The following is an 11,528-nucleotide window of genomic DNA, read 5'->3' on the forward strand; positions in this document are numbered from 1 at the left end:
TAGAGAGTGTCCAGTCTGCCAAAAGAATAGTAAGATCACCCCTCCCAGAGCCCCACTAAAACCTCTCCCTCTAATAGAAGAACAATTTTCAAGGGTGGACATGGATATAAATGGTCCTCTTCTTCCCTCCCGCACTGGATGTCGATATGTCCTGGTCCTGGTCGGCTAGGTAACCCGATTCCCAGAAGCAGATGCCTTGAGGCAGCGCAATGCTACTCAGATAGTTAAAGCAATGATTACCATCTTTTCCCGAGTAGGATTTCCACAGGAGGTTGTGACAGACCAAGGGACATCATTGGTCTCCAAATTATTAAGAAAAATCTGTCAACAACTGAAGATTAAACAGATAAGGACCTCGGCCTAGCACCCACAGACAAGAGGGTTGGTGGAGAGATATAATGCTGCACTAAAAATAACACTAAAAGAATAATTAGACTTAGAAACACGCAAGTGGGAAGATATGTTGCCCTAAGCTCTATTTGCCATCCGGTGTAGACAGCAGAAAAGCACAGGATATTCCCCTTTCGATTTACCATATGGACGAAAGCCATGCACCTAGTTAGACATGCTTGAGGAAGAGTGGCAGAAGGAGATGGAAAGGGGTAAGCCGCTGCCTTAGTATGTCCATAACTTAATACATCAGTTGGGCCAAATCCATGACATTGTAAAGTCCCATTTAGAGCAAGCCCAAGCTGTTCAAAAGACCCAGTATGACAAAAAAAACAAAGAAAGAACCCTCACAGTGGGTGATCTGGTCCTGCTTATGATGACCGCTTCTGATTATAAACTGCTATGGCAGTTACAAGGTCCAATTAAGGGTGATAGAACAAGCAACCCTGGTTACCTACCATCTGGAGATGGATCCAGAAAAGAAAACAAACACTCAGATATTCCATATTAACATGTTAAAAAAGTGGGACAGAGCCAGACCTGCATTGTTAAGTGTCAATAAAATTCCTTCCCCTTTAGATTTACAAAGTATAGATCCCAACTTGCCGGACTGCCAAAAACAAGAGGTAAACGGCTGGCTACAGCCCTTCAGTCTGTGTTTTCTCTAACCCCTGGGAGGACTCCAGTTATAAAACACTCCAAACAAACCCTTCCAGGGAAAATGGTCAAACTACATCCCTATCCGATACAGGAGTCCCGATGAGTGTCTGTCGAAGACAAAATTCAGCAGATGCCTAAGATTGGGGTTATAGAACCCTCCACCAGTGAATGGAACTCCCCAAATGTCACTGTTCCCAAACTGATGGGTCTATCAGGTTTTGCATTGATTTCAGAGAGATTAACAAAATATCACAATTTGACTCATATCCACTGCCACGAGTGGATGAAATGATTGAACGGTTGGGTGAGACACAGCATATCAGCATTTTAGACCTTTACAAAGGGTATTGGCAAGTGCTACTCAGAGAACAAGACAAGGAGAAGACAGCTTTTTCTACACCAGCAGGACTATACCACTTTACTGTGTTACCTTTTGGTTTAAACTGTGCCCCGGCAACCTTCCAGAAGCTTATGAATAGTATATTATGACCCTGCAGCACTTTTGCAGCTACCTATATAGATGATATTGTTATTCATAGCGCAACATGGGAACAATACTTGGTACATCTGACGGAGGTAATTCCAGCCCTAAAGGAAGGAGGGCTAACTATCAACCCAATCAAGATTTGTATAGCTAGCAGGTGCGTAGAGCATCTGGGATACCTCTTAGGGGAGGGATGTATAAAGCCCCAAAAGGAACATGTTGCAGCCATAGTCAACCTGCTCTTCTCCAAGACAAAAAAAGACCAGAGAGCCTTCCTGGGCATCTTAGGATATTATAGAAGATTAATCCCAGACTTATCGTAAATAGCTGCCTCTCTGACTGACTTGTTAAAGAAAGACCGAAAAGCAGAGAAAGAACTTAAGAACCCATCATCTGCCACCCTACGCGCCTTCCATCAGTTAAAACATGTCCTCACATCCAAACCGGTCCTTCTTAGCCCTAAATGTACCAAACCCTTAATTTTGTAAACTGAGGCATTAGAACAAGGATTAGGGGCCGTCCTCTCCCAAGAAGACACACAAGGACCCGAAAGACCAGTGATCTACATCAGCCACAGATTATTCCATTGAGAAAAACACTAATCCGTGACTGAAAAATAAGTTCTTGCAATCAAATGGACTACTTAGTGTCTCTGATACTATCTGGAGGGTAGAGTTCATTTTATAAACAGACCATGACCCTTTAGAGTGGCTGTATCGTAACAAAGGGCACAATGACCGGATGATGCAGTGGTTCTACCATTGCAGCCCTTCTGATTCCATACCTGTCATAGAAAGGGGAAATGGAAGGCGTCCCTAGTAGTTACTAGCTGATGTGTGTGAGTACTAGGCAAGCAAAAAACGAAGAAAGTCTAAATGCATAAAAATTACATTAGTCGTGTGCAAAGATGTAACTTTAAAGGGTCACTCAAACAACAAAAGATACAAAGAAATACAGGAAAATATAGTTTATAAAAATGGTTATAAACAATTTATTACACAAAATATTTTAATCATATATACAATACACAAATCAAGAAAACAAGGTTGACGCTGTGTTTCGGTGATTTCATACAGATGTTCACCTTCTTCAGGACAGTTTTCTAAATGATAAAAACAATTCATACTGTTATTCTTCAAACATGTTGTTGGTGAGACCCTCTTTTAACTGCACAAATTAAAATCTTGCCCTGTGCCCGGCCGCGAGCACTTACATCTTTATTATATCATTATAAACATTCTATACTATAAGAAAAACTCTTAAAGCAAACAATCCACATAAGTCATGAATTATCCTACTCAGCGTTCTACATAAGGAACATAAAATTTTTTCAGCCGGATATTTTAACATCATCTATCCTCGCTGGAATTTAATAATAATGGAACACAGAAAGATAGACATACCTTTATTAATCGCAAGGACAGGTCTAACAACAGTTGTCACTTCCAGAGTATGTGAGATCAAATATATGTGGATGTACTTTCTAAAGTTTCATAAAGATACGCCTGGGGTCAGAACCTATTCAAAATAGAATTAGAAAATATCTCTCATAAATCTCCAATGCGTATGTTAAAACTAAACTTTAGTAAAAGAAATAAATACATACCAATGAATACTCTGCTCTCGAAATTGGGAGACCTTCTAACAGTTCCAAATTGATAAAAATAAAAACTGTAAAAATAAATGGAAGGTCTTAGCTAATTTAATACAGGGTGCTGCTGGTATAAAATTAAATATGAGACCGGGGCCCAAAAAGACTTACCTGGTAGGTGCCTGGCAGGGGACCTGAAAATTGGTCTACTTGCAAATCGCGACTGGATAGCGGCTGAGCCTAGTACATCCCCAACTTTTTAATTTTTCTGGCTCTGTAATGTTTAAAACAGAGCCAGAAAAATTTGGTAATTTGATCAAACCATTTGGGTAGAGGACATACCCTTGTGGAAAAGAAGCCCAAGACTGGGTTCGGAAGAATGAGCAAGAGGAATGTCATAAACAGAGAGAGCGAGAATGGAAGGGGCACAGCTAATCAAGCACAGTTTAAATTGAATCAACTAAGGCATGCAATAAGACACTGTTGCACAAATTTGCTTTCCCTTATACACCCTCCCATCACACATTCTTCCTTCCCAAAGACCTAGTAGTGAAAGTAGCGGTCCTAACACATAAAGAAGCATATAACCCCATATAAAAGGGGAAGGGGTACCTGCTTCACCATTTTCACTAAAGGAGTTCTCATCAACACCCCTGGGTGTGGTGATGGTCTCTATCCCTTAAAACAACACCTACTAGACTGAATTACTTACCTTACTTTTCTTGTCTTTTTTCCTGACGAGCCAGGGATGACCCACCATGGAAGCATGAGGCTAAAACAAACAGATGAAGTAGACGAGTACCAGTGAAAGAAGGGAGAGTTTACAACAACCTCTATTATTTCCAGTCCGTCCTTATTTTACCTCCGTTATATATTGTTTCACCCTTATTTCTCCAGACTTTCTTTCAAATAAACGCCAAAATTGAGAAACATGTTCGGCCTTCTAGATTCATCTTTCGCCCATTCCTCACATGTTAAAATTGATTTAACCATAATTCAGGCCACCATCCCTGTCTTTGCAGCCAATCAAAGTGATCAATTTGAGACCTACCTAATTAATATTCATTAGGTTGTTCTGCAACCCACTTTAATTCCTTATTTTGCACCTCGACCTAATTATACATAGGTACATAGCACATAGGTAGATCTCAAAATCAGTTACAGCTCATGACGGCCTTTTGTGAGCATTTGTTTAGTACATATGGCCTACATTCTCATCATTTCTAAACAAATATTTATGTTATGTTATATGTTATAAAGAGCTTGTTACGCGCACTAATACTCAAGAGTGTCCTGGCGCATAGGTGAGCTGAGGTGGAGCGAGCAGGGGCCATTTAAACGAGCTGACTAAACAGATGCGTTCTAAAGCGTTTTTTTTTTAAAGTCGAAAGTCTTGAGTATGCTGTAGATCCGTGGGGAGAGCATTCCAGGCAGCTGCTGTTTTAACAGAAAGGGACTGACCACCCAGGCGTGCTCTACAAAACCGCGGAATAACCATCCGACGTGGAGAGGCAGACTGCAGGGATCGATACAAAGCAAAGCGCCTCTTAAGATACACAGGTCCTAGACCTTGGAGGACCCTGTGCGCTAGTGTTAGGGCTTTGAATTGCACCCGCTGGGCCACCGGTAGCCAGTGCAGATCCCACAGATGCTGCCGAACACCAAATCTCCAAGAGATGTTGAACAGAAGTCTGGCTACGGCATTCTGTATAATTTGCAGTGTTTTCAGCAAATACCCAGGGATGCCAATGAACAAAGCATTGGCATAGTCAAGGCGGGAGAGGATAAGGGCACAGGCTATAGTCTCTTTGGCCTCTCTTGGGAGCAAGAAAAAAGACCTACTTAAAGAGTTAAGAGTGCCAAAGCAGACTTCGAGTTTTTCAAGATGGTCTGAAAATCGGAGATCTTCACTAAATCACACCCCTACGTTTTTTGCCGGGCCTCACTCTGAATTAGGACAAGGAAAATCTGGAGGCCACAGAGATTCTCTGAAGGCCAAGGAGAACTGGCCATAAAAGAGAACCTCCGACTTGTCCTCATTGCACTTCAAATGGGGCTGTGCAAGCCAATGAAATAAAGATGCAAGGAACCACTGGGCGATATTAGTGTCCAAGTCAGAGCCCTTCCAGGTGAATAGTAGCTGGGGGTCATCAGTATATGCTATAATTTTTGCTCCCAGCTCCTCCGCCAGAAAAATCAGGGGGTTCAGATATATATTAAAAAGCAAAGGGCTCAATGTGGAACCCTGAGGGAACCCCGTAGTGAGTTTCCTGACCGAGGATGAGAAAGGAGACATCCAGACCTGCTGAGTGCGATCATCCAGGAAGGATTTATCCACTCCCGTGCTGGGCTGGCAATACCAATAGGTGACAGCAGGGCAATTAGTAGCTGGTGGGGCACAGTATCAAAGGCGGCAGAGAGGTCCAGTAAAATCAAAACCGCCCTGCCTCCCCCATCCAGGCACTCCCTGACCGCCTGCAACATCTCCACCAGCGCAGTTCTAAACCCAGATTGGGCAGGGTGTAGGGCACCCGTTGCTTCAACAGAGGCTTCAAGCTGCCGAAAAACCACCTTCTCACAGACTTTGGCCAGGGCTGGTAGAAGAGAATTAGGCTGGTAATAAGCTGGAACCAACGGGTCTAAAAAAGGTTTCTTGAGAAGGGGTAACAGTTTGGCCTGTTTCCAGCGCACGGGAACTGTGGCAGTCTGAAGAAAAAGATTAACAATCGCCACCACCAGAACAAACCTCCTCAGCTACCCCAGATAGAACTTGTGCCGGACAGGGATCAGTAGGAGAGCCCGACTTAAGAGATCTAAGGATAGCCAAAATGTCGGCCTCTGCTGTGGGCAAGAAAAGCGTAAACCGTAGGGTAGGTACACTGGAGATTAAGGGAGACACCAGAGGAGAAATCTTTTGTTCCATGGAATGTATACCCAAGCTGTCCTAAATCCTCGTTATCTTTTCAACAAAGAAGGAGGACAGCTCCTCGCACCATTGTAATGAAACAGGGAGACTCACTTGCTCCGCACAGGGTGATAAAAAGCTCTTAACAATGGTAAAGATCTCCTTACTGTTGTTATTTGCCAACGCCACCTGCCCAGCATAGTAATCACTTTTAGCTTTCCTGATAGCTGTGTAGTACTCCCTCTGCGCTATTGGGTAGGCAGACTAAGAGCAAAACCTCTGGCGCCAACAGCGCTCTAATTTTTTACACCCCACTTTCATGACTTTAAGAGCATTCGAAAATCAAGTCTTCGAGGGAGGAGAGCGCTGTTTTCTGTAGCAAGCTGGTTTGGAACAGGAGCTAACTCCCCGGCCAATCCAGCAGTTAAAGATGTCCACCGCCCCTTCAAGATCTGGGGCAGGTAACGGGCGTGCCTGAAGCAAAGCCTCCGAGAGCGCCGGAAGATTAATCTTCTCAGGGTACAAATCAGAGGGTAAAACAGGAATTAAAGAAAGCTTTCCCATAAGCCATGAAAACCTGATCAGATAGTGGTCAGACCAGGTGACTTGTTCTGGTTCCCCTACAGCTACATCAAAATTAGTGCAAACCAAGTCAATTAGATGTCCACCCGAATGCGATGGCATCTTGACCCACTGAGTCATCTGGGCCAAATTAGGTGAGTCCAGAAGAGCCCCCGAGTCAGGCGAATCTGGGACGTCCAAGTGAATATTAAAATCCCCCAAAATTAAAAACTTGGAATAGCGAAATGCACGTGGGATAATAACATCGTCAAGTGCCTTCAAAAAAGCTCCAGGTAGACCAACGTGCCTCCCAGCGTAAAATGAGGGGAAAAGGTACTAGAAAAATCCAAAGCCTCCCCCTCCACCCACTCACCAGAGACTTTGCAAGTAAACGACCATGAATCCCTGAACACCACTTCCGTTCTACCACCTCTCCCAGTGTACGATCGGCACAGACAACTTTATAGCCCCTAACTTTATAGCTCCACTACCAGAGCGCAGGACTCACTTAGCCGAGTCTCCGTTACAAATAGAACATCCAATTTAGAGTCCAGAAGAAGCTCGTAGATGTCCGGTGCATGCTTGACCATAGAGTGGGCATTAATAAGTGCAGCCTGAATCCTGGCCTCACTCGCGACTAAGGGGGGATGACCTGAGATGCTAGTTTGGAAACCGAATTTGCAGGAGGGGCATGTTTTAGATAAACTGTGAAGTACTGCCCATTGCTTACCTCCGCTACATTTAAGACCATCAAGCGCCAACAGTTCCTCACGAGTGAAGGACCTCCTGTTGCCGCAGGCATCTGACTCAGCCCGGCCAGCGTGGCTGGCGCTGGTCGCTTCCGGGGCGCGGATGGGCGCAGACGGGCTTGCCTTTGGCGCGCCTGCTGCGCGCGTCCGCTGCACGTCCGGGAGGGCATGTGCAATTTATTTTGAAACTCCTCCCCCAGCTAGACCGCTGCCTACAGTCCCGCTGAGGTCCGGGACTTGAACAATGATGGCGCCCTGCCCTCCAATCAATCGGCACTGGAAGCCGTGGTGGAACGGAGCAGGGAAAGCACACCTCCTTCCTCAGGACCAAATATACAGTGCACAAAGTAAAATGTCAGGGTGTCTGTATTAAAACATTAAAAGCACATTAAAACAGGGATTTACCAGCGCAGAAGTAGAGTCACAACAGTAAATGTAACAGACTTGCAGACTGCTACAGAACACGAGCGGATTATGTAGGAACTGCCACCACTTACCCTCGCCGCATCGCGCCCAACACAGCCTGTCAGTTTATGGTGAAACCCCTCCCCCAGCTAGACCGCTGCCTACAGTCCCGCCGGGATCCGGGACTCGCACAAAGATGGCGCCCTGCCCTCCACTCAATCGGCACTGGAAGCCGTGGTGGAACAGGGCAAGGAAAGCACACCTCCTTCCTCAGGTACGTGGGGACCAAATGTACAGTGAACAAAGTAAAAAGTCAGGGCGTTTGTATTAAAACATTAAAAGCACATTAAAATGGAGATTTAACAATCATCAGCATTAGAAACTGGCAAACACTGAACCAGAAGTTTTGAAAAAAAATTGAACTAAAAACTTCTTATTCAGAGTGTGGTGCAAGTTAATACTGCTGCCTTTAGTCTAACCGTTACAAAGATTAAATTACCTAACCATGGTTACTGGAATTATAAAATTCCGCAGCTTCTCTGTTTTCGTTTCCCTGTGAAATAACCGCACTTGACATCTACATTTGCTGCATAATGTGTTTCGACCTCAAACAAATCCAAAGCTAATAACATGTGGCCAAACATTGTGCTGTTCAAATCCAGGCCCTATCAAATGTTAACTAGTCACCTTCTGCTGCTCACTACTGCATTAATAAGTTAAGGTCGAACTAATGAGATGAAACTTTCGCCCAAAGAGTATTAATGTGAGTTAAAAGGACAAAATAGACAAATAAAATTGCCACGGGCAATGGTACATTATGAAAATTACTTTGCCTTTTCGTAGTGCATAATTTAGTTTACCTTGCTGCATGGTTTTTGTTTTTTCCACAGCTGCATAATTCTAGTGTCAGTGAAGATAGTGGATCAAGCGAGAACACTGAAATAATATTAGGGCGATATCACAACAGCAGGCATTCTTCTTTTGAATAAGTATTTTAAGAAAAGTCTAAGCAACTTGAATGCTATTACTAGTGATGCTTGCCAACTTGCAACAATAAGTTTCTTACATTTTTGATCAGTACATAATACTTATGTATTTAATGTTGTAGTTCATTTAGAAATGATTATGTACTACAAATTCTGAATCTAATTCCAATGTATACCATTTTGCCTTGTTTATTAATATCCCTGTAACTTCCGACAACTGCAACAATATATTTAATAAGCATTTCTACTTGAGTAACCGGATGCATCTTAAACTGTATGGACCTCCAGAGAAAAGGTAGACCGCAATTTGTACTGCTCTGTATAGAGTAAAAGTATATCTTTTAGGCAGCTATTCCATGATTAACCCTGCTCTACAGAGTATAATGGCAATTACACTTGTAACGCAGGAGGAAGGAAAGTTTCACGACAAATTTGAAAAAGTATGCTTTATTTTACAAGCCAAGAGTATGTACCCGAAGGTATACACTCAAGGCAAAAAGGCTGGATAATGCTTTGTGTAATTGCAATCTATTCTGTCAAAATATTTAGTTTTCTAGAACAAGCATGTTCCTTGGCTTCTTTCTTAGAAATAGTTGCCATTTCTGCCACTTAAAATAACAAAAAAATGTGCATGTGTATTTCTGGGGGTTATCCTTAAATGGCCTTAGTTTACAGGGCACTTCCACTTCCTTGTATAGTTAATGCGTTCTCTATTCTCTGCCGACCAATCCCAGAACATCAGCCTTAGGTATTGGTTTGTAGCACCCGGCCACCTGCAGCAAATGTGTCTGCTTGTCAGTATTCCTAATGAAAAACAACGGCATAAGAATCACATTTTTCTGGAGGGCCGACTCTGGATTGAACCTACAGTGTTAAAGTGGCCAAAAGAGTTGACGGGTCACTATGGAGGGTGTTCGAGGGAGGAAGCTTTGGAATGGATTTTTCAATGGGACGAATTGTTGATTCCATTGTCAGAAAGCTTTGTATAGTAATAAATGTATTACCACAAAATGTACTCACTGTAGTGATAGGTCTTACCTCAGATATTTGATCAGTTTTAACCATCACTGCTAAAATAAGAATGATAACAGCAACTATAATTATGCAAACTTTCATGTGTCACAATCCTTTCAAGATATGGCACTATTACTGGCTACCTGAAAAATTTGATATCTGACTTTAAAGCAAAAAGAACAAATTATGGACGGAATGCTCTACAAAGCAAACATTCACCCTCAGTGACAAATCTGGGTTTAATCAATTGTTTTTTTGCACAACATGCCACCCCAGTTTGATCCCAGCTATATGCAAATCAACCTTGACCCTGCTCTCCATGGCAACAGTCCAGCCCGAACTGCCAGGCCAGGCCCTCCCTAGACTGGAAACAAGCATTGTGGGACCCATTTAGGGGTCTCACCCTTCATCAGCGAGGCTAGCTTGAATGCGTTGGTGCATTGAGCATGGGACCTATGTCTGAGCATACCCTTCCCACCTAGGGTGACAAAAGCAAAAAGATCAATTGATGTACAAAGTGCTACACAAATCAAACATTCACCCCCAGTTACAGGTCTAGGTTTAATCTGTCATTTATTTTGCTCAGCAAGGTAACCCAGTTTGGACCCAGCCATGTGCAAATCAGTCTTGAACCTGCTCCTCATGGGAACAGTCCAGCCCAAACTGCCAGCCAGGTACTCCCTGGACCAGAAACAAGCATCCTGGGACCTGTTTTGGGGTATCACCTCTCATCAGCCTAGATCGCTTGTTTCCAGTGGCACAGTGAGCACAGGACACACGTCTGGGCATACCCTTCCCTCTTAGTGTGACAAAAGCAAATAGAATAAATGATGGATGGAATGCTGAACAAATCAAACATTCACCCCCAGTCACAGATTGTGGGTCTAATCCATTGCTTTTTTCTCACTCCGGCATTCCAGTTTGGAAACAGCCATATGAAAATCGGTCTTGACCCTGCTTCCCATCGGAACAGTCCAGCCGAAACTGCCAGGCCTGTTCCCCCTGGACCAGAAACAAACAAACTAGGACCTGTTTTGAGGTATCACCCAATATCAACTAGGCTAGCTTGAATCCAGTGGCATAGGGAGCACAGGACCTATGTCTGGGCATACCCTTCCCACTTAGGGCGACAAAAGCAAATAGAATAAATAATGAATGGAACGCTGAGCGAATCAAACATTCACCCCCAGTCCCAGATCTGGGATTAATCCAATATTTTTTTGCTCACCATGCCAAAAATTGGGGACCCAACCATGTGAAAATCAGTCTTGACCCTGCTCCCTATGGGAACAGCCCAGCCCAAACTGCCGGACCAGGTCCTCCCTGGCCCGTAACAAGCATGCTGGGACCGGTTTTGGGGTGTCACCCTTCCTCAGCCAGGCTAGCTTGAAACTAGTGGCAGAGTAAGCATGGTACCCATATCTGGGCATACATTTCCCACTTAGGGTTACAAAAGCAAAAAGACCAAATGATGGAGTGAATGCTGAACAAATCAAACATTCACCCCTAGTCACAGATCTGGGTGTAAACCATTATTTTCTTGCTCACCACACCCCTCCTAGATTGGACCCATCCATATGTAAATCGGTCTTGACCCTGCTTCCCATGGGAACAGTCCAGCCCAAACTGCCAGGCCTGGTCCCCCTGGACCACAAGCAAGCATATTGGGACCAGTTTTGAGATATCACCCCTCATCAGCCAGGCTAGCTTGTATCCGGTGGCATAATGAGCAGGGATCTACATCTGGGCATGCCCTTCCCACTTATGGCAATGAAAGCGAAAA

Source organism: Lissotriton helveticus, chromosome 5_1, assembly GCF_964261635.1.
Source record: "Lissotriton helveticus chromosome 5_1, aLisHel1.1, whole genome shotgun sequence".
Taxonomy (NCBI): domain Eukaryota; kingdom Metazoa; phylum Chordata; class Amphibia; order Caudata; family Salamandridae; genus Lissotriton; species Lissotriton helveticus.